Source organism: Erinaceus europaeus, chromosome 3, assembly GCF_950295315.1.
Source record: "Erinaceus europaeus chromosome 3, mEriEur2.1, whole genome shotgun sequence".
Lineage (NCBI taxonomy): Eukaryota > Metazoa > Chordata > Mammalia > Eulipotyphla > Erinaceidae > Erinaceus > Erinaceus europaeus.
In genome coordinates, this window is record NC_080164.1 from 154040472 (window position 1) to 154068063 (window position 27592).

General features: G+C 42.5%; 1 protein-coding gene, 1 long non-coding RNA gene and 2 other non-coding genes across 11 annotated transcripts in view; 2 read left to right on the forward strand and 2 right to left on the reverse strand.

The window, feature by feature from the left end:
* Window positions 1-27592, forward strand: part of RBM47 (RNA binding motif protein 47) — a 208987-nt gene that overhangs the window by 69125 nt on the left and 112270 nt on the right. For all 8 annotated transcript variants that reach the window (XM_060188194.1, XM_060188190.1, XM_060188191.1 and 5 more), the window contains exon 2: window positions 22265-22351. The gene's annotated coding sequence lies outside the window, so the exon portion shown is untranslated. The remainder of the gene's footprint in view (window positions 1-22264; window positions 22352-27592) is intronic.
* Window positions 1-27592, reverse strand: part of LOC132537564 (uncharacterized) — a 521799-nt gene that overhangs the window by 176 nt on the left and 494031 nt on the right. The window lies entirely within an intron of this gene.
* LOC132537884 (U6 spliceosomal RNA) lies at window positions 16047-16154 on the reverse strand. The gene has a single exon (XR_009549304.1). It is a non-coding gene; the product is annotated as a U6 spliceosomal RNA (small nuclear RNA).
* Window positions 25048-25181, forward strand: LOC132537962 (small nucleolar RNA SNORA48). The gene has a single exon (XR_009549363.1). It is a non-coding gene; the product is annotated as a small nucleolar RNA SNORA48 (small nucleolar RNA).

The window sequence follows — 27592 nt, forward strand, 5'->3', positions numbered from 1 at the left end:
GGGAGCCGGGGGCTTGAACCGGGATCCTTAAGCCGGTCCCTGCGCTTTGCGCCACATGCGCTTAACCCACTGCGCCACCGCCCGACCCCCAAAGTTAATTTCTTTTTAAAAAAATTCTTTATATGGTCTGGGAGGTGGCGCAGTGGATAAGGCGTTGGACTCTAAAGCATGAGGTCCTGAGTTCAATCTCCAGCAGCACATGTACCAGAGTGATGTCTGGTTCTTTCTCTCCTATCATTTCTCATGAATCAAAAAAAAAAAAAATTAAAAATCTTTATTATCCTTATTTATTCATTGGTTAGAGAGGCAAAAATCGAGAAGGAAGGGGGTGATAGAGAAGGAGAGAGAGAGACGGAGAGAAACCTGCAGCCCTGCTTCACCCCTGGCAAAGCTTTCCCCCTATAGGTGGGGGCTGGGGCATTGTAACATGTGCACTTAACCAGTGGCACCCCCCCCCCCCTGCTTCATCATTTGTGAAGCTTCCCCCTGAAGCTTCCCACTGTAGGAGGGGACTGGGACTTGAACCTGGATCCTTGTGCATGCTCAACCTGGTGCACCGCCATCCAATGCTGATTTTTTTTTTTTTTTTTTTTTTTTGCGAAACCATTTTATGCAGTACTGGAGATTGAACCTGGCGCCTCATGCATGTAAGACATGGCTTCTACTGATGAGCCACCTCCTGGTTCCAATTTTGCTTTCTTTAAAGCCATACTCCCCTCAATCTTAAAACGAACATTCATTAGTTACGTTAGGACAGACTGGGTAGCAGTAGCATAGACTCCCAAAGGTCAGTGGCTTATCCAAGGAAAATAGACTTCTTGAAGACCTGAAGTATGTCTGACTTGAGAGAGTAGCCCTTGCCTTAGAGATCCAAAGTCAGAGAAGCTTTGCCTGTTCCAACACATGCTGTCTGGGGTTGCCTTGTCCTTTCTGTCTCAGTCATCCAGAGGACAATAGGCAGTAGAAATTTAGGGCCAGGCACACTTCACATTGCCATCATTCTATCGCCTCCTTCTCTCCATCCTTTGACCAGAGCTCAGTCTAATAGCTGTATATCACTGCAGTGTGGGAACTGTGGCCCATAAACTAGGCAGTCTGCACACTTCATGTTTTTTAAAACTCTCACACAAATCGGGTACTTAGAGTTGCGAATAGGGCCTCAAGAAGGATGCCTTTGGGGCACTTATCACTGTGGTTGTTTTGTTTTAAGAAGTAGCTAGATGGGATGTATATTACCTCTCTGGATGAGATAAATTCAGATTGTGAGCCAGCAGGGAGATTCCTGGGGCAGTCTACCTAGGTTCTGCCTACTGGACATTACCCTCCCCGAGTGTGTATAGTAGAAGAATCCACTTCTGGGCCATCTGACCCATGACTGGCAGTGTGACCTTCAGTGATTCATCTGCCTCCCTGAATCCAGTTTTCTTATCTAGATCAGACTAGACCAGTAGCTAAGGTATTTCACTGACCTAAGAATTTGGCCTATGGGGATCCTGCAGGATAATTGCAACACAGTCACAAAAATCTAAAGAGTGCCCTACAGTCATTTAATATCCCCCCACTCCCCCTTTCTCCCTTTCCTTACCCCCCAGACAAAGGGAAAAATACTATAGATTGACAAAGTGCTTATTGTTTATGAAGCAAAAAGAATTTATTTGGAGCCAGCCTAGTTGAGTGATAAACAGCTTAGGGGTTAGCAACCATACTAAATTCTACTTCTGATTTTAGCAAAGGCTAAAAAGAGTGACAGTCTGGTACAACACGAGCACCCATTCAGTTCAGCTGATTTTAAATTGACTGTTTATGCTGCCTTATCATTTGCCTTGGCCCTTTTTTGAGATACGATATTTAAAGCTTCATACCCACCAAATACTTCACTGAAGTTGTCTTTTCGGGGCCGTGGGGGAGTATATATTATTTATTGGGGAAGAGACCGCACAGAGCACCACTCTTGAGCAAGCAGTGTGGGGGACTAAAGAGAAACCTCAGGCAAGTAAGTCCTGCACTGTACCAGCTGAGTCGTATTCCCCAACCTCATGTTTCTAAAGCATGAGCCAATACTCTCAAAATGGGGGGGGGGGATGACTATTGATGAAATAAGTTTTAGTTTCTAGGGTACAGTCATAAATAGAAAGAGGGGAAGTGTTTTGTGAGCAACTTGGGGGGGTGGCGGCGGGGAGATCTGTTGTAAGGGACAACATATTGTGTACACAAACTCTGTAGTCTTTCTGTAATCTTTGACCAGGAGCCTGACCAGGTTGCTGAAAAAGTGGGTATTATTTGCTGAAAGCATTGAACTGAGAATTGTATTTGCATTCCAGATTATTCTCTTTTGTTTGGACTACTTAACATTAGCTAATCTTCTGAATATTTGCTCATGAGGGATTTCGGTGAGACTGGAACTGGGTTTCTGAGACTTTACTTGATGGGATTTGAGCCAAAGAAGTTAGGAAAAGGGGCCATTCGTTGATAGTAAAAATTGATGTACTGGGGTGGGGGAGACAGCATAGTGGTTATGCAAAAGGACTTTTGTGCATTTTTTTTTACACTTAAAAATATTTAATTTTTATCGAAGAGAGAGGGAGGGACTGATACAGAGGGAGATACAAACAGAAAGACCAGAACACTGTTCAGCTCTGGCTTATGGTGGTGCTGGGGATTGAACCTGGAACCTCAGGCACTCAGGCATGAAACTCTTGCATAACCACTAAGCTATCTCCCCAGTCCTATCTTTATATATCTCTATTAAAGTGGAATAAATAAAATCTGTCAAAAAAAAAAAAACATGTACTGTTTCTCAAAGCACTTTTGCAAGACTGAATCCTGTCTCTCACATCATGTTGGAATATGTTATCTCTTTCTGGATTCTCACTCACAAGCTAAATGAATTGCCAGGGAGCTTTGTCTTATGAGTAGAACTATTAGGACTGATTAAAGTAAGAGATTTCCAGACCCTGCCTTTGGTGGTCCTGATGTAGAAAGTCCAAAGAAGGACTTAGGATTCTGATTTCAATACTTTTTCTTTTTTTTTTTTTCCACCAAGGCTTCATACCTGCATGATTCTATGGATTCTGCTTCTGCAAGACCTTTTTTTCCCCCTCCCTTTTAATTTCAGAGAGAGACAGGGTGGGGGGAGTATAGGCAGAGAGAGAAAAAGAGAGATACCACAGCAGCACTCCATCTTTACAGACACCCTTTGGTGCTGTGAATGGTACTCCTATATGGTGCTGGGGACTCGAACCCTTTGAGCATTATTTTTTTGAAAATATTTTATCTATGTATTTATTTGGGCAGAGACAGAGAGAAATTGAGAGGGGAGTTGGGAGATAGAGAGGGAGAGAGACACCTGCAGCACTGCTTTACCATTTGTGAAGCTTTCCACCTGCAGGTAGGAGCTGGGGGGTTGAACCTGGGTCCTTGTTCACTGTAGCATGTGCGCTCAAACAGGTGCTACACCACCTGGCCCTCCTTTGAGCATTATAAAGTATGTGCTTGTGGTCCTGGAGGTGACACAGTGGATAAAGCGCTGGACTCTAAAGCGTAAGGTCCTGAGTTCAGTCCCTTGCAGTACATGTACCAGACTGACATCAGTCTGGTTCTTTCTCTCTCTTCTTATCTTTCAAATAAACAAACAAACAAACAAATAAAATCTTTTAAAATTTATTTTTTAAAAAAGTGTGTGCTTTACTAGATGAGCTACCTCCCACCACCACCATCCCTTTCTTTAAGTGGCAGTAGTGTTGCACTATAACATTTAAGTTTCAGGTGTGCATTCAGGAAAACCAACATGAGACCCCCCCCCCCATGTCCTGGCTTGCCAGACCCTTACCCCCTGCCCTTCTAGTAACCACTAATTGGTTTATCAACTAGAAGTTTGGTCATTTAGTCCATGTGCTTGTTTTCTCTATACACAACATATGAATGAAATAATATAGTGTCCTTCTCCTCTTTGTCTTTCTCCAGGGGTTCTGTTTTTTGCTTGTTTGTTTGTTTTTGCCTCCAGGGCTCGGTGCCTGCACTATGAATCCACTGCTCCTGGAGGCCTTTTTTTCCCCCCCATTGTTGTTACTACTGTTGTTGGATAGGACAGAGAAATTGAAAGAGGAGAGGAAGACAGAGAAGGGAAGAGAAAGATAGGCACCTGGAAGCATGGTTCATGGCTTGTTAAACGAACTCCCTGCAAGTAGGGAGTCCTCACATTTTGTGCTAGTGCACTTAACCCAGTGCGCTACCACCCAGCTCCCAGGTTCTGATTTTTTTTTTCAAAAAAAATTTTTTTTTCAAAAAAATCTTTATTTATTGGATAGAGAAAACCAGACATCAGGAGGGAAGGGGGCTATAGAGAGGGAGAGAGACAGATAGACACCTGAAGCCCTGCTTCATCACTTGCAAAGCTTTCCTCCTGCAGGTGGGGACTGTGGGCTCAAACCCTGGTCCTTACATACTGTAATGTGTGTGCTTAACCAGGTGTGCCATCACCCGACCCCTGGGTTCTGATTTTTAACTAACACTAAAGTGATGGGGAAGCTTGAGACACTAAGCAGTGCAGCAACTCCTGGTCTTTTAGAAAAGGTGTTCTCCAAGAAAAAAAAGAAAAGGTGTTCTCCAAGAGGCATTGCGGGGAGGGAACCAGCTCTTGCTGTGACCCCCAAGGACTGAATCTGGTGGTGCCAGGGACTAAACCTGGGACCGTGAAGTGTCAGCCACCTGCCTGATAATCTGAAACCCATTACCCCACTCTATGATATAGCAAATTGTATATTTGATTACTTTAAAAGCAACTGAGTATATTTAAAAACTAATGAGTCTATTTAATCATTTTAAAAGCAATTATTAGGGGTCATCAGTATGCTCGAGGCACGTGGTGGCATGACTTGCACCTGGACTATGACCATGGGGTTGGCACCTAATAATTGCTCTGAGGTCCCAGGTTCAATCCCTGGCACCATCATAAGCCAGAGCTAAGCAGTGCTTTGGAGAAGAAAGAAAAAAGAATGGTATGAGAGATGGTGCAGTGCATTAAGCATTGACCTCTCAAGCATGAGATCCCTAGTTCAATTCCCCACAGCACATGTACCAGAGTGAAGTCTGGTTCTTTCTCTCTCTCTTCCTATCTTTCTCACTAATAAATAAATAAAATCTTAAAAAAAAAAAAAGCTAACTTGGATAGTGTCTTTGCAGCATGTGTGAGCCTGATCCCTATCGCCTTAAGGAAAGCTTCAGTACTATGGTTTGTTTCTCTGCAGGGAGAAAGCTTTGCAAGTGATGAAGCAGTGTTGCAGGTGTCTCTCTCTCCCTCTCTATTAACCCCTTCCCTCCATACCCCCTTCTGTCCAATAAATAAATAAAAATAATTTTAAGTGTTTGAAAAACTAAAAGGAAAAATTAAAAAAAAAAACTGGCAAGAATGTTTTGAACTCTTTTGTTCATCTTGTGAACAAAGTGCTGAACCATGAGAAATCTCACTTCTCCAAAACACTTGTCTTTTTTTTTAATATTTATTTTATTTATTTATATTCCCTTTTGTTGCCCTTGTTGTTTTATTGTTGTAGCTATTATTGTTGTTGTCGTTGGATAGGACAGAGAGAAATGGAGAGAGGAGGGGAAGACAGAGAGGGGGAGAGAAAGATAGACACCTGCAGACCTGCTTCACCGCCTGTGAAGCGACTCCCCTGCAGGTGGGGAGCTGGGGTTCGAACCGGGATCCTTATGCCGGTCCTTGTGCTTTGGCGCCACCTGCGCTTAACCGACTGCGCTATAGCCCGACTCCCCAAAACACTTGTCTTACGAGGACATGGGGACAATGGCAATTTAGAATGTCCATGCCCTTCCATCTGGAAGGATGACCCTGTACTGGGAAGCCAGCTCACCTGGATAGAGCACCTGCTTTGTCATGTACATGACTCAGGTTTAGACCTGGCCACCCACAGAAGTGGAAGAAGCTTTGATGCTATGTCTCTCTCTCTCTCATTTTCTTGCGATCGGACAAATAGTTCAGAGTAGCAAAACCCAGGCAGTGAGGAAGAAGGGGAAAGACTGACCTCAGTGAGTGCTTCCAGCCCTCCAGGGATTTCCTGCTCTTTTCATGGAATGGATGTAGATTCCTCAGGTGATGTTCAGGAAACTTTTCACTCTCAGTGACCCTAGCATGTTACGAAATTCCTGACAATTGTGACTGTTCTAAGTGTTTTGGCTGTGTTTTGACAATAGTGTTTCAGCTGACTGGTCTGGTTTGTGAACTGTGCAGCTTGTACAGAGATCAGCACAGAGAAGAGAGCAAGGTCATGCTCAAAAGTAAAGCTTGGATGTGGGTGAATGATTCACAGATCTGCTTGCTAATCCAGCTCACATCTACCAGAACTGATTTAACCATCCCCAAAAGTAAATGTGAAAAACTGCTTAAAGTATATGGATTTGAAGGCACACTTAAGTTGTCTATTTCATTTGTGTTTTCTTGTGTTGAAAGTCAAGGCAAGGTGGCCTGGTGGTGGCGCAACTAGTTGAACACACATGTTATAATGTGCAAGGACCGGGTTCAAACCTCCAGTTCCCACCTGTAGGGGGAGAGCTTTTCGAGTGGTGAAGCAGGGTGCAGTGGTCTCTCTGTCTGTCTCCCTCTCTATCTCCCCATACCTTCTCAATTTCTGATGGTCTCTATCAAATAAATAAAGATATTTTAAAATTTTTAGAAAAGAGAGAGTTAAGGCAAGGACATATTTTGTGCTGTCCTGCCAGTATGAATGAGGAAATGAAAAATTAAGAACCAGTGTTTTCTCTACCCTTATAATAAAGGGCCTGACTTAGCAAAATGTAAGAAAAGAAATCTCATTTTGACACCACTGAGTCCTTCCAATTTGGGTGGGAGCTGAGGGAATGACCAAGGAGGAAACATTTCTTGAAACTACAGGAAACTTTGCTGAGATAAGATTTTCTTTGCCCTGGTGTTGTTGGCTCACATAAGTGAAGTTAGAACCTGCTGTATATTTCACTTAAACTATACTATATACTAACCTTTCCAGGGCACACCACTCATTAAAAAAAAAAAAAAAATCTAAGAGAGACAGCATAGTGGTTATGTAAAAAGTCCTTCATGTCTGTGGCACCAAAGGCTCCAGGTTCAAGGTTCAAACCCCAGCACCACCCAAAAGTCAGAGTTTTACAGAGCTCTGGATATACATACATATTTATTATATATCAGCCCAGGTTTAAACCTAGACACCACCACAGTGGAGGAAACTTCGGTGCTATGGTCTCTTTCACTCTTTCTTTCTGCCTCTTTGTCTTCGTTAAAACAAACAAACAAAAAATTTGAGAATTAAAACACTTATCTAAAAGGAACCCTCAGAAAACGGTTAGCTTACTTCTGAAGAGAAGCACTAGAAAGCCAGAAAGGATATCAGGATATGCTCAAAGTTTTGAATGGAGAGATAACTAGTGGGCTCTGAGTGATGGCGCACCTGGTTAAGCACACATGTCACAGTGCACAAGGACCCAGATTCAAGCCCCCATCCCCACCTGCAGGGGGAAAGCTTCACAAGTGGTGAAGTAGTGCTCTAGGTGTCTCTCTGTCTTTCTCCCTCTCTGTCTCCCCCCCCTCAATTTCTGACTGTATCAGATAAATGAAGATGAAGAAGAGGAGGAGGAGAAGGAAAAGAAAAGAAAACCAGCTAGGATATCATCCAGGTTTGAAGGAAGGATGAAAGACTTTCCAGACATACAACACTTAAAAGGTTTCATTTCCAGCAAATAGGCCCTACAAGAAGTACTGAGTACTAAAGGAACTTCTACAGAATAAAATACATAAAGTAATCTCACCCCAAAGTGGTAAATAAATAAGCAAGGTTAGCGAAGACAAACATTTGGACTCAGTCTGCAGATGGGCGTTACCAAAAAAGACTGGGGTGAGAAGTGGCCTGCAAGGTGAAGGGGTCCAGTGGACATTGATGGAGGAATATTGGCACTTTGCTGGAGGTGGGAGGAGGCTCGTCACCAATTTTGAAGAGTCGTGAAATTATCCTTCGAAAACATTCTTAGGCTTATCAACCAAAATGACCTCCAAGTTAAGTAAAATAAAGTTGAGAAAACAAAAGTAAACTCCTTTATTAGTATAAGGCTACAGCTGACTGATTACAAACTGAATCGCCACTGTCATTTCTTCTCTTTTCCTACCCAACAAAGGGACCTTGACTCTACTGGACACAAGGCTAGTCCTGCAGGAGAACATATATCAGCCGGACTGGACTTCTTTCTGCCTTGCTGTATAGTTGGGAATGCCTGCTGGATATACTACCAGCTTTTGGTCCTTTCTTTTCTGTTTGCTTTGCACAACTTACTTTTTTTTTTCTTTATTGGGGAATTAATGATTTACATTCAACAGTAAATACAATAGTTTGTACATGCATAACATTACCCAGTTTCCCTATAACAATACAACCCCTACTAGGTCCTTCTTGGACCTGTATTCTCCCCACCCACCCACCGCAGAGTCTTTTACTTGGGTGCGATATGCCAATTCCATTTCAGGTTCTACTTCTGTTTTCTTTTCTGATCTTGTTTTTCAACTTCTGCCTGAGAGTGAGATCATCCCATATTCATCCTTCTGTTTCTGACTTATTTCACTCAACATGATTTTTTCAAGGTCCATCCAAGATCGGCTGAAAACGGTGAAGTCACCATTTTTAACAGCTGAGTAGTATTCCATTGTGTATATATACCACAACTTGCTCAGCCACTCATCTGTTGTTGGACACCTGGGTTGCTTCCAGGTTTTGGCTATTACAGATTGTGCTGCCAAGAACATATGTGTACACAGATATTTTTGGATGGATGTGTTGGGTTCCTTAGGATATATCCCCAGGAGCGGAATTGCAGGGTCATAGGGTAGGTCCATTTCTAGCCTTCTTTTTTTTTTTTTTTAACCCAACTCTCTCTACCCAGCATTCTATGTGGGATCAACAATTCTTTATTAATGATTCTTTTAGTATTTGTTTACTTATTTTTTGTTTTCCTTGTTTTTTTTTAAATAATTTATTTCTTTATTGGGGAATTAATGCTTTACATTCAACAGTAAATACAATAGTTTGAACATGCATAACATTCCCCAGATTCCCATTTAACAATACAACCCCCACTATTTCATTCATCATTTTTCATGGACCTGTATTCTCCCCACCCACCCACCCACCCACCCACCCCAGAGTCTTTTACTTTGGTGTAATACTCCAATACCATTTCAGGTTCGACTTGTGTTTTCTTTTCTGGTCTTGTTTTTCAACTTCTGCCTGAGAGTGAGATCATCCCATATTCATACTTCTGTTTCTGACTTATTTCACTCAACATGATTTTTTCAAGGTCCATCCAAGATCGGCTGAAAACGGTGAAGTCACCATTTTTTACAGCTGAGTAGTATTCCATTGTGTATATATACCACAACTTGCTCAGCCACTCATCTGTTGTTGGACACCTGGGTTGCTTCCAGGTTTTGGCTATTACAGATTGTGCTGCCAAGAACATATGTGTACACAGATCTTTTTGGATGGATGTGTTGGGTTCCTTAGGATATATCCCCAGGAGAGGAATTGCAGGGTCATAGGGTAGGTCCATTTCTAGCCTTGTGAGAGTTCTCCAGACTGTTCTCCACAGAGGTTGGACCAATTGACATTCCCACCAGCAGTGTAGGAGGGTTCCTTTGACCCCACACCCTCTCCAGCATTTGCTGCTGTTACCTTTTCTGATGCATGACATTCTCACAGGAGTGAAGTGGTATCTCATTGTTGTCTTGATTTGCATTTCTCTGACAATCAGAGACTTGGAGCATTTTGTCATGTGTTTCTCGGGCACAACCTACTTTTTCCTATGTTATTATCTTTCATGCTGAGCTACCTGAGTTAGGTTAGAATCCCACCAGCCATCCGATGCACCATTGCGCCTGGTTTGTTGTCAAGAAGTGCTATAAAAGGAGAGAGGACAGGAAGCAACACACACTGCAAGCTGACTGGAAATGGTTCTTGGATAGGAAGTTCAAGTTGGGTCAGTGATGAGATGTATTATAATCCAGTGAGTGAGCACATCAGCAAGATCCAGGGCAGTTGCTCTTCTTCGAACTCCTGCTGAGCTCATACTTTGTACTAGGCCCTGTGCAGGGCCAGGGGCTTATAGGAATGAAAGAGGCAGATACCATGCAGCCTTGAAGTGACCTAGTGTGTGCTGATATTCACTGTTTCTGGGTGAGCTTAGAGAAACCAGCTAACCTCTCTGAGCCTATGTATGTACATTACAAAGGGCAGCAGTAGCTTATAGCTAAGGTGCTATTTTACCTTCAGTTGTTTTTGATTCTAAAGAATTTTTTTTTTTTTTTTTTTAGCAGAGGTTGTTGATCAACAGCTCTTACAGTCTCTGGGGCCAAAAGTCAAAAGATCTGAGTTTTTGTTCCAGTAAGAGGGACTGGACACAGACCAGAGGAAGACTTGTGGAGTGTCGGGACAGTTGTAATGAGTGCTTATCTCCTCCCTGGGCGGGGATAGTGCATGCCTCAAATGACAAGAGCTAATTCACGTTGGACTGTCTTAGGAGAGAAAGTCTCTTTTCTCATGGAGTTGACATTTCAGTGAGGCAGAGAGAGAATGAATGTGATAAAAATGAATATATTGGGCCGACAAAATAGCTCACTTGGGTCATGTGCTTCTTTTGTGTGGCCCCCACTGCACTGAAGTTTCCTTCAGTGTAATTATTTCATTTAATAATGATATTAATATTAATTTAATATGTAATTATTTAAGATATTAAGTGAAAAGAGAAATAAAATGACAAAGGAGAGAGAGCAGGAGTAGTGGTTAGAGGGATGTTTTATGTATGATTATATGTATATTTACAAGAGCGCTGATCAGCTCTGGCTTATGGTGGTATGGGGGACTGAACCTAGGACTTCAGAGCCTCAGGAGGAGAACCTCTTTGTATAACCATTATGCTTTCTCCCTCCCCCACTCCCCACACACACCTTAGAGGACTGTTTGAAAAGAGTGATCAGGAAAGACTTCTTTTTTAAAAAAATATTTATTCCCTTTTGTTGCCCTTGTTGTTTTATTGTTGTAGTTATTGTTATTGTTATTGATGTCGTTGTTGTTAGATGGGACAGAGAGAAATGGAGAGAGGAGGGGAAGACAGAGGGGGGAGAGAAAGATAGACACCTGCAGACCTGCTTCACCAACAGTGAAGGGACCTCCCTGCAGGTGGGGAGCCGGCCTGGAACCAAGATCTTTACTCTGGTCCTTGCTCTTCGCTCCATGTGAGCTTAACCCTCTTGCGCTACCGCCCGGCCCCCCGGAAAGACTTCTTGGAGGAGGTGATATCAGAGCAGAGACCCAAATCTAGAAAGAGAGAGAGATAGCTTAGGAAACCTTGGAAAGACCAATTTTCTTGATTTTGAAGATGAGCAAGTTGGTAAGTTGAACAATGGAACAGTCCAGGCAGCTGGTCGTGTGACCAGACAGGAGTGAGAGGGAAACCATCACCTCCCCGTACCACCTTCTCGTGGGAGCTGTGGAGGGACTGGGTTTTGTCCTAAGTATGAGCAGAGGTTATGAGCGTAGCTTGAGAAGGATATTGACATGAGTTGATTTAAAAAGAAAAATTAATCTAAGGTTTTTTTTTTATTGGAGATTAATGGTTTACAGTCAACAATAAAATACAGTAGTTTGTACATGTGTAACATTTCAAAGTTTTCCACATAACAATTCAACCCCTATGTGGGCTGTGTGGTAGTATACCTGGTTGAGCGCCTATGTTACAATGTCCAAGGACCAGGGTTCGAGTCTCCAGTCCCCACTTGCAGGGGGAAAGCTTCACAAGTGGTGAAGCAGGGCTGCAGGTGCCTCTATCCTTTTCTCTCTCCCCCTTCCCTCTCAACTTCTGGCTGTATCTATCCAATAAACAAATAAAGATAATTAAAAAATTCAATCCCCTCTCCTTTACCATCATGTCCCAGGACCTGAGCCTCCCCCCTCCCACCCCAGAGTCTTTTACTTTGGTGAAATACACCAAACCTAGTCTGGTTTGTGTTTTCTTATTTTTCAACTTCTTTTTTTAAAATTAGTGATTTAATAATGATTGACAGATTGTGGAATAAGAGTGGTAAAATTCCATTCAATTCTATACAATTCACACCACTGAGTTTCATATCCCAGCCCCTCCATTGGAAGCTTCCCTATTCTTTATCCCTTTGGGAGTATGAACCAAAGATCTTTATGGGGTGCAGAAGCTGAAAGGTCTGGCTTCTGTAAATTCTTTTTTTTACCAGAGCACTGCTCAATTCTGGCTTATGGTGGTACAGGGGATAGAACCTGGGACTCCTGAGCCTCAGGCATGAAAGTCTCTTTGCATAACCATTACGTTATCTACCACCCCCCCAGAAAGATTAATCTAATAGAAAGATTGTGATTCCCACAGTCATTTATCAGGAGTGAGTATAACCCCGTAAAGACAATAACATTTTTGTAGTTAGTGCTTTTGCTATCTTTTACACCTTCCTGCCAGCCTCAAGCATTCTACCGTTCCTGCAAAGTTTTTTTTTCCTTTTAATTTCAGATAGAGACAGTGAGAGAAGGAGGGAGGGAGAGAAAGAGAGACACCACAGCACTACTCCACCATTCACAGAGCTTCCTCTGGCTCCTTGCATGGTGCTCCTATGTGGTTTCAGGGGCTTGAACCCAGGTCTTTGAGCACAGTAAAGTGTGCTTTCTACTGGGTGAGTTATCTCGCAGATCTTTATCTTTTTCTTCAGTGTGGCTTTTGCAAAGAAATACCACTTAGGCTCTTTTCCTTCTTATCTACTACCACTTTCCCTTCTCCTTCCCCCCCCCCTTTTTAACATTAACTTTTAAAAAGTGTATTGTGAAAAAAAGAAAAGTGTATTGTGTGTATGAGACAGAGAGACCAAGCACCTCTCTACCATTATTGTAATCTTTTCATGTCTATCTTGTTATCTGGTGTTGGCAATTGAACCCAGGGCCCCCTGAGGGCATGTGCTCTACTGCTGAGCCACCTCCCTGGCCAGCCTCCTTTTTTTTAGTTAAACAAATGCTTAGTGTTTCATGAGATGTTTAAATTCACCACATACCAATGTGAATAAACCAGTGTTTGGGTAGTATTTGTTGTTTTCTCTCTGTGCCAAAGCTGTCTTGGGAATCGTGAATAATAGCTGCAGGTGGTGGAATTCAGAAACTTTCATTTCTGTTTTCTGTACATTCCAGCTTGTTTGAGGTACACTCTCTCTGCTTTGAGTCTGTGTTGTACAAGTAAAAGAGTGTGTACTCTGTACCTGAAAATTACTTGATTAAAATAGAGATTGAAATGTCTTTTAAGTTTGACAGCCTCAGACCATCAGCATTTTGAAGCAATCCTATTTTCTTAGTTATTTAAAGCTCAGCTGTGACCCAAGTCCGAAGTGTTCTGTGCTAGTAGTTAGTATACCCACTCAGTTACCTTGAGAAATCTTTGTGGGCAGCCTGGGATTGTTAGTAAGACAATTTAGTGCTTCAGAAATTCATATCAAAGCCACAAGAGGGCAGCTTGTCCAATGAATGTTATTGGTAAAAGGTGCTGTTCTTGAGAGGGTAATGAGGGTGAAGGCATGCATTTTTCAAAATATTCTTACAAAAGACTTTTTTTAAAAACAATCCTTACCAACTTCATCCATTCAAAGAGGTGATTTTTTTTTTGGTAGCAATTCAGTTTGTTTTATTTTGTTTATTTATTTATTAAAATGTTTATTTATTCCCTTTTGTTGCCCTTGTTGTTTTATTGTTGTAGTCATTATTGTTGTTGTCGTTGTTGGGTAGGACAGAGAGAAATGGAGAGAGGAGGGGAAGACAGAGAGGAGGAGAGAAAGACAGACACCTGCAGACCTGCTTCACCGCCTGTGAAGCGACTCCCCTGCAGGTGGGGAGCTGGGGTTCGAACCGGGATCCTTATGCCGGTCCTTGTGCTTTGCGCCACCTGCGCTTAACCCGCTGCGCTACAGCCCGACTCCCTGTTTATTTATTTTTTTTGCGAAAGCACTATGCAGCTCTGGCTTATGATGGTGCGGAGGATTGAACCTGGGGCCTCAGAGCCTCAGGCATGAAAGTCTGTTTGAAGAACTATTATGCCACCCTTCCATCCCAGAAACTTAGTTTTATGGCATGAAAATCTATTATTTCTCTTCTCTTTGGTATATAAATATCCATTTCCTTTTGAATTCCCCTTTTCCCTATCTTCCAGCCATTCTGTCTTTTTTTCATGTTTTTTTTTTTTTAAAATCATTTTATTGGGAGGGTTAATGATTTACAATACAATTGAGGAGATTTAGATACAATTTCTCATCAATCCTCACATGATAGATACCTGTAAAACACTCTCACCGCCAACTTAAACCTTTCGCCATCATGAACCAGGACCCTAAATGCCATTCTGTCTTTATTGATGCATGATTTGCATATAAAAAACTCCATGCATTTTATGTGTTAGTTGGAATGCATATGGTTTTGGAATCACTGTATCTATCAAGATATAGAATTTCTGCTGTTGGCCTGACCAGGCTTTGACATTCAAGGGCCCCCCCCCACACACACACACATTTGCCTGCATGTCTGCTGGTATGTGTGTTTTCACTTTTCCTGAATAAAGCTTAAAATTTCTGGGAAAAGAAAAAGATTCAGAATTTCCCATCACTATAGGAAGTTCTCTTGTGCCCCTTAATAATCAGTTTCCTTTGCATTCCCTGGAATATTACAGATTTGAAAAATGTTTACAGGAGACCGAGTCTCTTATAAATTTAAAGTTATGATCTGCATAAATATTAGAGCCCTTTCTAAGAGACTATGAAAGCTCTGGAGAGATCAAGCAAATTAAAGTCAGCTCTTTTCCAAGACAATTATATGCTTTTTTTAGTCTTTGTGGTTATGGTGGTTTTAATTTGCTTATATTCACTGAGAGGGAGGATTATCTAATTACATAGCTGTTAATTACTCATTTGTTCTTTAGAGTTTATTCCTGTTTTAATAATAGTTAACATTTATTGCACTTAAATACTTATATTAATAAACACTCAGGAGTCCTCCCAATGAGGAAAGTGCCAACTATTATTATCTATATTTATAGATGAGGAAACTGAGTCAGATATGGCTTTGGCTGGTAAAAAGGACAAGTGTGAAATATAAGAGATACACAATTAAAAGTTTTTTTTTTTTTTTTTTTTTTGCCTCCAGGGTTATAGGACTTGGTGCCTGCACCACGAATCCACTGCTCCTGGAGACCATTTTTTCCCTTTTGTTGCCTTTGTTTTATCATTGTTGTGGTTATTATTATTGTTGTTGTTGCTGTCGTTGGATAGGACAGAGAGAAATCAAGAGAGGAGGGGAGACAGAGAAGGGGAGAGAAAGAGGGACACCTGCAGACCTGCTTCATCACCTGTGAAGGGATTCCCCTGCAGGTGGGGAGCTGGGGGCTTGAACTGGGATCTTTACACTGGTCCTTGCACTTTAACCCGCTGCACTACCGCCCGACTCCCAATTAAAAGTTTCTTTTTTTTTTAAGTTTCTTAAGAAAAGCATGACCTCAGGGATGGAAGTTGGAGCACCTGGTAAGGCATACATGTTATCATGCACAAGGCTTCAAGCCCCTGGTCCCCAGCTACAGGGTGGAAGCTTCATGAGCAGTGGAGCAGAGATGCAGATATCTCTCTCTCTCTCTCTCTCTCTCTCTCTCTCTCTATATATATATATATATATATATATATATATATATCCTCTCTTCTCATTTTTTCTCTGTCTCTATCAACAAAAGAAATTTTTATGAAATGAAGAAAAATGACCACTGGGAATGCTGGATTCATCTTGCAGGCATTGAGCCACAGCAGTAACCCTGGTGGCAAAATAGGAAGGAAGGAAGGAAGGAAAGGAGGGAGGGAGGGAAGGAAGGAAGGAGAGAGGAAGGATGAAGCTGATAGAATAGCTCACTAGGATAGTGTGCTCCTTTGCCATTTATGTGACCTAGGTTCAATCCTGCCTCCTAATTACATTGAAGGAAGCTGTGGTCTCTTTCATTTCCTTTGTGCAGGGACCATGCTAATCTTTTCTATATCATTCCAACTTTAGTATATGTACTGCTGACATTAGCACTGGTCTCTCTTATTCTCTCTGCATTTCTACCTCTCTTTAGAGAGAGAGATGAACACAGGATCTCACTGGTCTAAGAAGCAACGAGCTTAACAAACCATCTTTCTATGCACATAATGAACCAAGGCCTTCAAGCAGTGTCATCTATGAGCATGACTCAGTTCTAAGACAAGTCCATTTCTGCATCCCTGACCTTGAACATCAAACATCCCTATATCTTTTTCTCGGGTGACCTTGACCATTAAACATCTTTTTCTCGGTTTTCCCTTCTCCTGTGGCTCTCCCTGCCTGTAACTTCTTCTGCACTGAGGTCAGAGTGATTTTAACGTGCAGTTCTGGTAATGCCACTCTCTTGGTTAAAATTCTCCCTTGGCTCCCTATGTGACAGATGTGAGCTCCTGGTTCCTTGCCTCGCTCAGTCGCATATCTGGCTACTTACCATCAGTCCAACTAGCTGTCATTCTCCAAAGATGCTTGCTCTCTCACGCCTCTGCACCCAGGAAGGAACTGGCTGTTCTTTCTGTCTGGAAAATGCCCTCTCCTCATCCATCATGCCTGTCTGCCGGGTAAACTGTTACTCATCCCCCACGACTTGGCTCATGTCTCCCTTGATAAACTTGACAGACTTGGAATAGTCATTCTTGCTGCTCACCATCGGCCCTTGCATACACTAGCTAGTGTCTCACGGTTTTACAATACTCTTATTCCCCTCTACCACACTAATGTGCACCTTCCAACTTGCTCTCTTCAGCTTGACTTTCCCTGCCTCGATCAGTATCTGGGCACCGTACCTGGTCGTTACACACCACGCAGGCAGGGGAGTCAGCTATTTTATTCATCACCATTGTGCCCAGTATCTGGTACAGGGCCTGCCCAGCTAAGGCTTCAATTAATATTTGTAGAAAACAGAAATAGTTTTTTAAAAATTTATTAGTGTTTTAATATCTCATACTTTTGTAAATTCTACAACATTCATTCCCACCACCCGAGTTCTTTTTTTTCCCTTTTGTCATCTTTTACTTCTTCTTTTTTTTTTTTTTTACTATTTTTTTTAATTGGAGAATTAATGTTTTACATTCAACAGTAAGTACAATAGTTTGTACATGCATAACATTCCCCAGATTCCCACATAACAATACAGCCCCCACTAGGTCCTCTGAATCCTTCTTAGACCTGTATTCTCCCCACCCACCCACCCACCCACCGCAGAGTCTTTTACTTTGGCGCGATATGCCAATTCCATTTCAGGTTCTACTTCTGTTTTCTTTTCTGATCTTGTTTTTCAACTTCTGAGACCATCCCATATTCATCCTTCTGTTTCTGACTTATTTCACTCAACATGATTTTTTCAAGGTCCATCCAAGATCAGCTGAAAACGGTGAAGTCACCATTTTTAACAGCTGAGTAGTATTCTATTGTGTATATATACCACAACTTGCTCAGCCACTCATCTGTTGTTGGACACCTGGGTTGCTTCCAGGTTTTGGCTATTACAGATTGTGCTGCCAAGAACATATGTGTACACAGATATTTTTGGATGGTGTGTTGGGTTCCTTAGGATATATATCCCCAGGAGAGGAATTGCAGGGTCATAGGGTAGGTCCATTTTTAGCCTTGTGAGAGTTCTCCAGACTGTTCTCCACAGAGGTTGGACCAATTGACATTTCCACCAGCAGTGTAGGAGGGTTCCTTTGACCCCACACCCTCTCCAGCATTTGCTGCTGTTACCTTTTCTGATGCATGACATTCTCACAGGAGTGAGGTGGTATCTCATTGTTGTCTTGATTTGCATTTCTCTGACAATCAGAGACTTGGAGCATTTTTTCATGTGTTTCTTGGCCTTTTGGATCTCTTGTGTGGTGAATATTCTGTCCATGTCCTTCCCCCATTTTTGGATGGGGTTATTTGTTGTCTAGTTTTTTTTTTTTTTTAAGTCAAATTGTAGTTTCACCAGCATATCTAAGCTGTGGGTATATTTTGTATGACCTCACAGTACCTTAAGTTAGTTTTTTTTTTAACCAAAGCACTGCTTAGGTCTGGCTATTGGACATGTGAGGGATTGAACCTGGGACCTCAGAGACTCAAGCATGAAAATCTTTTTGCATTACTATTATGCTATCTCCCTCGCCCAGCTTCTTAAGTTTTTGAACTTGGTCCCTGTAGAGTCTTCCATCTCTTTTACCACCTTGTTTGCCACTGTTTACACCACTGGCATTTTGCTTCATCTGCTTTACTGGCCTGCAATCTGCTTGGCACTGTAGGGCCAGGTAGGGTGAGCTGGGAGGGACACAGGGTATCCACAAGGGCTGCTGTAACAAAACCTGACAGACTGGGTGGGCTGAACAGGGGTTTACTTTCTCTGACTTTGGGCCTTGGGAAGTCCCAGATTTTGGGGTCTGCTAGGCCTTTCTCCTCGGCTTGCAGATGGACACCTTCTCTATGTGTCCTCACATGGGCAGCCTGGGATTTGGTGTGTGCCTGTATCTCCTTTTACAAGGATATTTGGCCTACTGAGCCAGGACCCACTATATGACCTCTGTTAATGTAAGTGCTTTATTAAAGGCTCTTTTTCCAAACTGCAAATGCAGTCACATTCTCACCTGCCAGGGTCAGGACTTCAACATATGAGTGGGGGTTGGGGAGAGGATGATTCATCCCATAATAAACTGGGTCACTGACTCAAGTATTACAGTCTCTGCCTTGTGTCTGTCTGATGAGTTTTATTCATGGTCTGGGGACTGAGCCTAGGGTCTCCTACATATGAGTGATGTGCTTGCTACTGACCTGAGCTGTGTATGTGTGTGTGTGTAATTTATTTATTTATTTAGAAGACCCAGAGCACTAACCCAGCATATGTAGTTCTTGAGTGAACTCTAGGTTTGATGCCTACAAGCCACCTCCCCACCCAGGCACATGTTTTTTTTTTTTTCCCTTTTTTCCCCTTCCTTTCTATTTTATTTGATGGAATAGAGAGAAATTGAAACACCTGTAGGCCTGCTTCACTCGGGAAACTTCTTCCCCTCAGGGGCTTGAACCTAGGTCCTTGCACACAGTAAGGTGTGTACTCAACTGGGTGTGCACTGCCTCAGACACCTGTTCTGTAGCAATTAGGAAAGGGGAGCCTGGGAACCGACAGGGAGAGCAATTTGCTAACCATGGCCGAGTCTACATTGACATAACTCGCACCTGCTATAACATCTGATCGTCACTGTGATCCTTTGGTCTTGGGACTGTATTTGTGTTTCTTTCTTTCTGTTTTAATCTTTATTTATTTATTGGATAGAGACAGCCAGAACTTGAGAGGGAAGGGGGTGATAGGAAGGGAGAGAGACAGAGAGACACCTGCAGCCCTGCTTCACCACTTGCAGGTGGGGACTGCAGGCTGAACCTGGGTCCTTGCACACTATAACATGCGCACTCAACCAGGTGCGCCACCACCTGGCCCCTGTATTTATGTTTCTTAAATGACTGACATAGTTAAAACACCAGATAGAAGTTAGGTGCTTTTCTGTTTGGAAATATATACCCTTTTATCCTACTCACTCCCTGTACCGACAGGCAGGCTGCAAGCTTTCTTTGCCAAGGATTTGGAGGACAGTTGAGGTACAAGCTGTGTAATGACAGACACTGCCTCCATTTGCTGTGAGCAAACAGCTAGGTCCTTTATTACCCTTGAAACTGGCACTCGTGACTCAGGCTGCACTCAGGGAAGCAAATCAAATGCCAGTTTTCTGTAGGTCAGAGTTCCTTCGAACTCTGTATGTTAATCAAAAGCTCCACCTGAGTTAATTAGGCCATTGAGTTGGGAAGAACTTTGGAACGAGTGATTAGTGAGCTGGATTTCAGGAAGCAGTTAGCAGAGTTCAGTGGTTTCTTTCCTGGAGATGGGCTGTGGACTCAGGATCATTCTCGAAGGAAACCAGAGCCACACTCTGGTCATGGTTTTAGCACTTCTCCTTGCCCTTCCCCTTCCCCTTCCCCTTCCCCTTCCCCTTCCCCTTCCCCTTCCCCTTCCCCTTCCCCTTCCCCTTCCCCTTCCCCTTCCCCTTGCCCTTCCCCTTGCCCTTCCCCTTCCCCTTCCCCTTGCCCTTGCCCTTCCCCTTCCCCTTCCCCTTCCCCTTGCCCTTCCCCTTCCCCTTCCCCTTGCCCTTCCCCTTGCCCTTCCCCTTCCCCTTGCCCTTCCCCTTCCCCTTGCCCTTCCCCTTCCCCTTCCCCTTTCCCTTTCCCCTTCCCCTTCCCCTTCCCAGTCATCGTTGTTGTCATCTTCATCATCTTCTTCTCCTTCTCCTCCTCCTTCTTTTTAATGTTTTATTTGTTTATTTTTATTAATTAATTAATCAGTTTTTAAAAAATATTTTTATTTTTAAGAGAGATGCAGAGAGAAACAAAGAAACACCAGAGCACTGCTCAGCTCTGGCTTATGGTGGTGTGGGGGATTGAACCTCTTAATGTTTTATTTATTTGTTGGATAGAGACAGAGAGAAATTGAGAAGGGATGGGGATATATAGAGAGGGAGAGAAACAAAAGAAACTCCTGAAGCCCTGCTCCACCACTCATGAAGCTTTCCCCTTGCAGGTGGGGAGCAGGGGCTCAAACCCAGGTCCTTGCAGGCTATAATGTGAGTGCTTAAATGGGTGTGTCACCTCCTGACCCCTAACCATTCTTAGAAGAGTAGAAAGAAATATAATAAAATCTGGGTTGGGTAGACAGCATAAATAGTTATGCAAACAACTAACATGCCTGAGACTCTGAGCTCCTAGGTTCAGTCCCTAGCACCACTATAAGGCAGAGTTGAGCAGTGCTCTGGTAAAAAAGGAAATGGTAGGGGCCAGTGGTGGCACACTTGGTTGAGTGAACATGCTATAATGCACAAGGACCCAGGTTCGAGCCACAGTCCCCACCTGCAGGGGGAAAGCTTTGCAAGTGGTAAAGCAGTGTTGCAAAAAAAAAAAGTCTCTTTGTCTCTCTATCTCCACCTCCCATTCAATTTCTGACTGTCTCTCCAATAAGTAAATAAAGATAGTCAAAAAAAATTAAGTAATTGACAAAGATTAAAGACAAAATTTAAAAATAAATATAAAATCTGCTATGCAGAACCTAGCTAATCAAATGTATTATAGGTGAAGCAGAGTAATTATGGAATATTTAAATTTGGGCAAAAAAACACAGCTGTAAAGATCCTTCAAAGGGAAACACTAATAGTTTACAAATGCTTGTGTTTTTGACAATGCATCATCAAAGACCACAATTAAAAAAAAAATTGGTGGGGAGAATACAGATCTAAGAAGGATGACAGGGGACCTAGTGGGGGCTGTATTGTTATATGGAAAACTGGGAAATGTTATACATGTACAAACTATTGTATTTACTGTTGAATGTAAAACATTAATTCCCCAATAAAGAAATAAAAAGTATTTTAAAAATAATTTAAAAAATTATTAGTGATTTACAAAATTTAAAAATATCAGGGGTACACACTGTTCCAAAACTGCAGTGCTTCTTCCAAGGTCACAGATATGGGATGACCATTATAACTCTCTATCTAGCTATATATATATATATATATATATATATGGCTGACCTTCACTGCTGCTACCTTCTTTTGCATGGGATGGACAAAGGCTTCAGGCCTGTCATCTTCTTTCCCAGCATAATGTCCTTATTGGGTGTGTAGCACTAGGCCCTTAATAGATCAGAAGTGGAGACATCAGAAAGGTTGAGGAAAATGCCCAGAATGACTCAGCAAGTAAGCAGTAGAGCTGGTCTGTGAGCAACAGGGCAAAAAGCTGTGAGCTTCCCTGCCCTATTATGCCAACTCTTTATACATTCCCCACTTCTCTTGTCAGATTAAGATTTTCTTCCTTGAACTTGAATGACTCTGTAGGACTGGCAGAAGGATGTGACCTATTTTCATGTATGTAGGCCAGTGGAAATTTCCTACACTGTCCTGTTATGTGGCTTTCCCTATAGTCAGGCACACACAAAGGTGTGTGAGGATGAGGTATTCCATTTCTTTCTCTCTCCCTGTCCTCGTCTGTTGGCTTATCAGTCGTTACTTGTACACTCCTCATTTGCTGTCTCTGAGTCAGAAGTGTTATCTTTTCCATTACAGAATCCAAGTAACAAGAGGCCTTAGAAGGATACCTACATCCAGTCACCCCACAGAGATCCACCATTTTTGGCTCCCGGAAGAGGTTTGGTAAGTCATGCTGGCTTCATCCTCACCTTGGCCCAAATGAGCATTAATCCAGGGTGGACTGACACAGTTTACACAGTGGCATGCAATTGCTAATGCCCCACCCTCTTTTAAAACCAATACGTACTGTTGTTGTTCCTGGGTTTTTGCTTAATTTGCTAGACCAGTGTTTGTAAGCATCAGTGTTCCTGGACTGTCAACAAGTATACTCACACAACACTCTATGTCAGTATTATCTCAGTTGAATGGGACGGGGATGACAAAAGCTATATTAGAATAACTTTTTGACTGCTGTGTTCTTCCTACAGTGTTTAGCACATTTTGTCAAGTCTGTAATGGATACACCTCTGCAACCCCCATCCCCACCCCCGCCCACCATCCATATGATGTGCCTACAATTGGAATGTATCTTTTTGTTTGTTTGTTTGTTTTATAAAGAGTTTATTTATTTATTAATTAGAAAGATAGGAGGAGAGAGAGAGAGAGAGAGAATGAACCAGACATCACTCTGGTACGTGTGCTGCCGGAGATCAAATTCCGGACCTCATGCTTGACAGTCCAATGACTTTTTCACTGCACCACCTCCTGGACCACAACCAAGTTTCTCAAGTTTGATGTCCTGAGTTTGATCTTGGGCATTGCATATGACAGAGGCATGTTCTGATGCTTTCCTCTTTCACTTCCTTCTCTCACATATTCATCAATAAATAAATGTCAATTTAAAAATCTGGTGCTTAGCTATTAGCTTTTCTTCTCTGCACTCTTGACTACTCTTTATTAATTTGGAATGTATCTTATAGAGACGTGGGTCTGATGAAATACAGCGTTCCTCTAGTTATTTCTAAATGACCAACATTAAGTATCCTTTACCTCCTACCTTTCTTCCTTCTTTCTGTTCAGTTGTTGTTACTAGTATTACTAGAACACTAATCACCTTTGGATAATGGTAGTGCTGGGGACTGAACCTAGGACCTCGGAGCTTAAGCATGAAAATTGTTTGCATAGCCATTGTGTTATCTGCCTAGCCTCTCTCTGTGTATATTTATGTATTTTTATTTGTATATGTGGAGTCAGGCCCTCCCATATTCACCATGTATTCATGTGATTTCTCCACTCTTAGCCACCTTTTCATTCAGATAGGGGTGTGGGTGGGACACACCACAGCTCTGGGTGCTCCCATGTTATGTTGGGGTTTGAACCTGAGTTGAGAGCATGACAAAGTACATATTTTTTTTTTAAAAAATTTTTTCCCTTTATTGGGGGATTAATGTTTTACATTTGACAGTAAATACAATAGTTTGTACATGCATAATGTTTCTCGGTTTTCCACATAACAGTACAAACCCACTAGGTCCTCTGTCATCCCTTTCCAGGACCTGTACTCTCCCCCCAACCCACCCCAAATTACATATTCAATTACTCCTCCTCCCACCCTTCCTTTTCTTAGATAGAGACAGAGAGGCAGAGAGTGTGAAAGAGACCAATACACCACAGCTTCTTCAATGAGGTGGGGGTCAGGCTCAAACCTGGGTTGTGCCTGTGGCAAAGCAGGACACTACTCAAGTGAGCTACTTTGTCAGGTCTCTACTACTTTTCTGAGTACCTACTGTGTACCAGGTTTTGACCTAGGTCCTGGCTAAGGGATTAAGACAATTAGATTTTGCCCCCCAGAAATTGGTGTATTAGTCAAGGCAGGTGCTAACTCTTAGCAAAATCATAGGCTTTCACAGAAACAAAATTTCCCTACATCACTTAAATTTACCAGAACATTGTCATAATATCTTTCCTTTTCCCTTTCTCTCAAAATATACAAATGAAAAAATGGGACCTGGGTGGTGACTTAGTAGTATCATAATGTGTAAGGCCCAGGGTTCTTATCCCAGCACTGAATGAAAAAAAGAATTGAATAGAGATGGATGAAGACTCTGATTCAGCCAGTAACATGATTGCAGACGAGTAGATGTATGCCTACAAAAATACACCTATCTACCAAAAAGGGAGAAACTTGCTCCCATTGAGAACAAGCAGAATGAAAGTTGGAGACATCAACCAAATGGGTCTTTTGGCCGAGTAAGAGGCAAACAATGGTGCTGTGCTCTGTAGGAAGGCATGTGGTGGGCATGGGAAGCAGGGTGAACTCCAAGGTTATCAGGTTGAAATCTGTAGCTAATATCAGCATTGGACTTTGGACAAATTTCATGGACAGCACTCAGATTTGACAGTGTTGACATTTCTAAGAACAAGATCTTCACAACCATCATTACAAAGTTGAAAACCAGGGAGACAGCATAACGATTATGAAAAAAAGACTTTCTTGGAACCAGAGGTCTCCAGTTCAACCCAGGGCACCACCACCAGCCAGAGCTAAACAGAGCTGGTCTGGAAGTTGGTTGAAGCAGGTTGTCCCTAGGTTATGTTAGCAGTTGCTTCAATAAAGAGAAGTAGAAGTTCAGTGTCTGACTTGCATTTGGGTCAATCTTGGGCATCTGTGCAGTCAAGAAATAATAATACCACATCAATCATATTGCCTTCATCAAGAATGAAAGAGTGACCAGGGAGGGGCACAGTTGTAGAGTGTGGGACTTTTGTATTTGTAAGGACCTGACTTCAACCCCCGGCATCTAATATACCAAAATGTTACTCTAGTTCCCTGTTTCTCATTAGCAAATAAATATTTTCATAAAGTAAAATAAGTCCTGTGTCCCTGTCCTGGCTAGAGTGACACCTACTTGGCTGTGTCCATCTCACGTCAGCCAGGAACAAAGAAAATTCCTTGTTTATTCCAGCTTGGCTTTGCATCTATACCCGTCTGGTTCATGCCTTGGATATATATATATATATATTTGCCTCATCCCTTTTTCTTGTAGGGCCTTATTTATTTATTTGCCATGGGTTGTCAGTGGGGCTTAGTGCTTGTACTACTCCACTATTCCTGATGGCCATTTATATATATATATAAAGGATGAGTGACAGACCTCTGTAGCACTGTTTTCACCACTCATGAAGCTGCCTCCCTGCAGGTGGGAACTGAAGACTTTTTTTTTTTAATGTTCTAAGGTTTCTTTTTTGTCTTTTTCCTTATTTATTTATTTATTTATTAGAAAGAGAGCAATTGAGAGGAGAAAGGGAGATAGACAGAGAAACATCTGCAGCTCTGCCTCACCACTCGTGAAGCTTTCCCCCCTGCAGGTGGGGACCAGGGGCTTGAACCTGGGTCCTCATGCACTGTAATGTGTGCGTTTCACTGGATGCACCACCGCCTGGCCCCCTGGAACTGAAGACTTGAACCCTGTCCTTGGACATGCTAACATGTGTGCCTTATGGGACGAGATATATCACTGTCTGGCCCTTATAGAATCTTAAATATACAAATATTTAATATGTATATGTGTTGCCTCTTTCATGCCTACTAAGCAAGTGGCCTTTAACCAGGGTGGCTGAGAGCCCAGTCATGGGTCAGGTCTGGACCCCTTGAACTGCCCTTGCTCTGAAATACCTGCCTGTGCACCAGCTATCTGTCATTTCAAGAACTTAAAAAAGAAGTTACCTGGGGGGCCTGGGTAATTAAAGTGCATGTCTTACCACACCTGTGGCCCCAGGTTCAATTCTCAGCATCATATGGGTACACTGTGGGCCGCTCCAGGTAGGCCTCCACGGATGGTGGAGTAAAAGCAGCCCTTGTTGTCTCTCCTTCTTTCAAATCATAGCACAAAGATTGGATCAGGTGGGCAGCTCATCATTGTTCTGCACACACAGGCTCTGGATTCATTCTTCAGTACTTCATAAAGATTTTTTTGAAACGGTGCATAGGCCTCACTCACTAAGACTGATTTGATCGTATAGCCTTCATTAATATTTTCTGAAAACAGTGGTCTGGGAGGTGGCGCAGTGGATAAAGCACTGGGTTCTCAAGCATGAGGTCCCAAGTTCAATCCAGGCAGCACATGTACCAGAGTGATGTCTGGTTCTTTCTCTCTCTTCTCCTATCTTTCTCATAAATAAATAAATAAAATCTTTAAAATATATATATTTTCTGAAAACTCTGCAATTTAGTTTCTCCTACGTCCTGTATGGACAACCACACCTGCATAGGGTGTAGACTTGTGTTTATTAACCTGGTGAATGGCTGTGCTTTCTTCGCTCCCAGAGGACACAGGCTGTGCTCTCTAGCAGCTGCTTTGGTTCTTCGTCTGCAAAGATGGATTAGGCCTTTAAGGCCCTTTTGGCTTCTAGAGGGCGTGGTTCTATCTGAGAATGGATCTGTTGTTTACATGCCTCCATTATGTATCCTGGGAAACACATCTACGCGCAAGCGTTCTCTCTCTCTCTCTCTCTCTCTCTCTCTCTCTCTGCATCACTGCCCACAGTATACAGTGTGATTGCTTCCTACCTAGAATCTTACAGATTGCAATGGGTCATATATTCTTGGTATAGCAAACAGCTCAGGAACATTTTTGTCCTAAGATAACCCCTACACTTTTTATGTGATGTTCACTTAAAATACCCAACAGGTGGGGCCGGGCAGTGGCACATCCAGTTGAACGAAAGCATTACCATGCACAAGGACCCAAGTACAAACCCCTGGTCCTTGCTCACTTCCCCACACAGGATGAGGAAGCTTCAAGAGCGTAGAAGCAGAGCTGCACAGGAGTCTTTCTCCCCCTTCACTATCAAATTCATTTTGTCCTATCAAGTTGAAAAAAAAGGGTGGGTGGGAGAGACAGCATAATGGTTATGCAAACAGACTCTCATGCCTGAGGCTCCTAAATCCCAGGTTCAATCCCCCGCACCACCATAAACCAGAGCTGAGCAGTGCTCTGGTGTTTCTTTCTCTGTGTGTGTCTCTCTCTCTCTGCATCTCTCTGAAAAATGAAATTAATAAAAAAAATTTTTTTAATTAAAAAAAAAAGCCTGTCAGGTAAAAAAAGTTATGAGAGATATATGTTCCATGGAATACTACTCTGCAATCAAAGAAGATACTATTGGAGGCCAAGTGGTGGGTCATCTGGTTGAATTCACACATTATAGTGCACAAGGACTGAGGTTCAAGCCCCCAGTCCCCACCTGCAGAAGGGAAGCATCATAAGTGGTGAAGCAGTGCAGAAGATGTCTGCCTCTCTCTTCCTCTCTCTCTGTCTCCTTTCTCCTTTCATTTTCTCTAGTTCTTTATTCAAAATAAATGTTTTTTAAAAAGGAAGAAAATGATGATATTGTGCCCTCTGGGACAAGATGGTTGGAACTGTA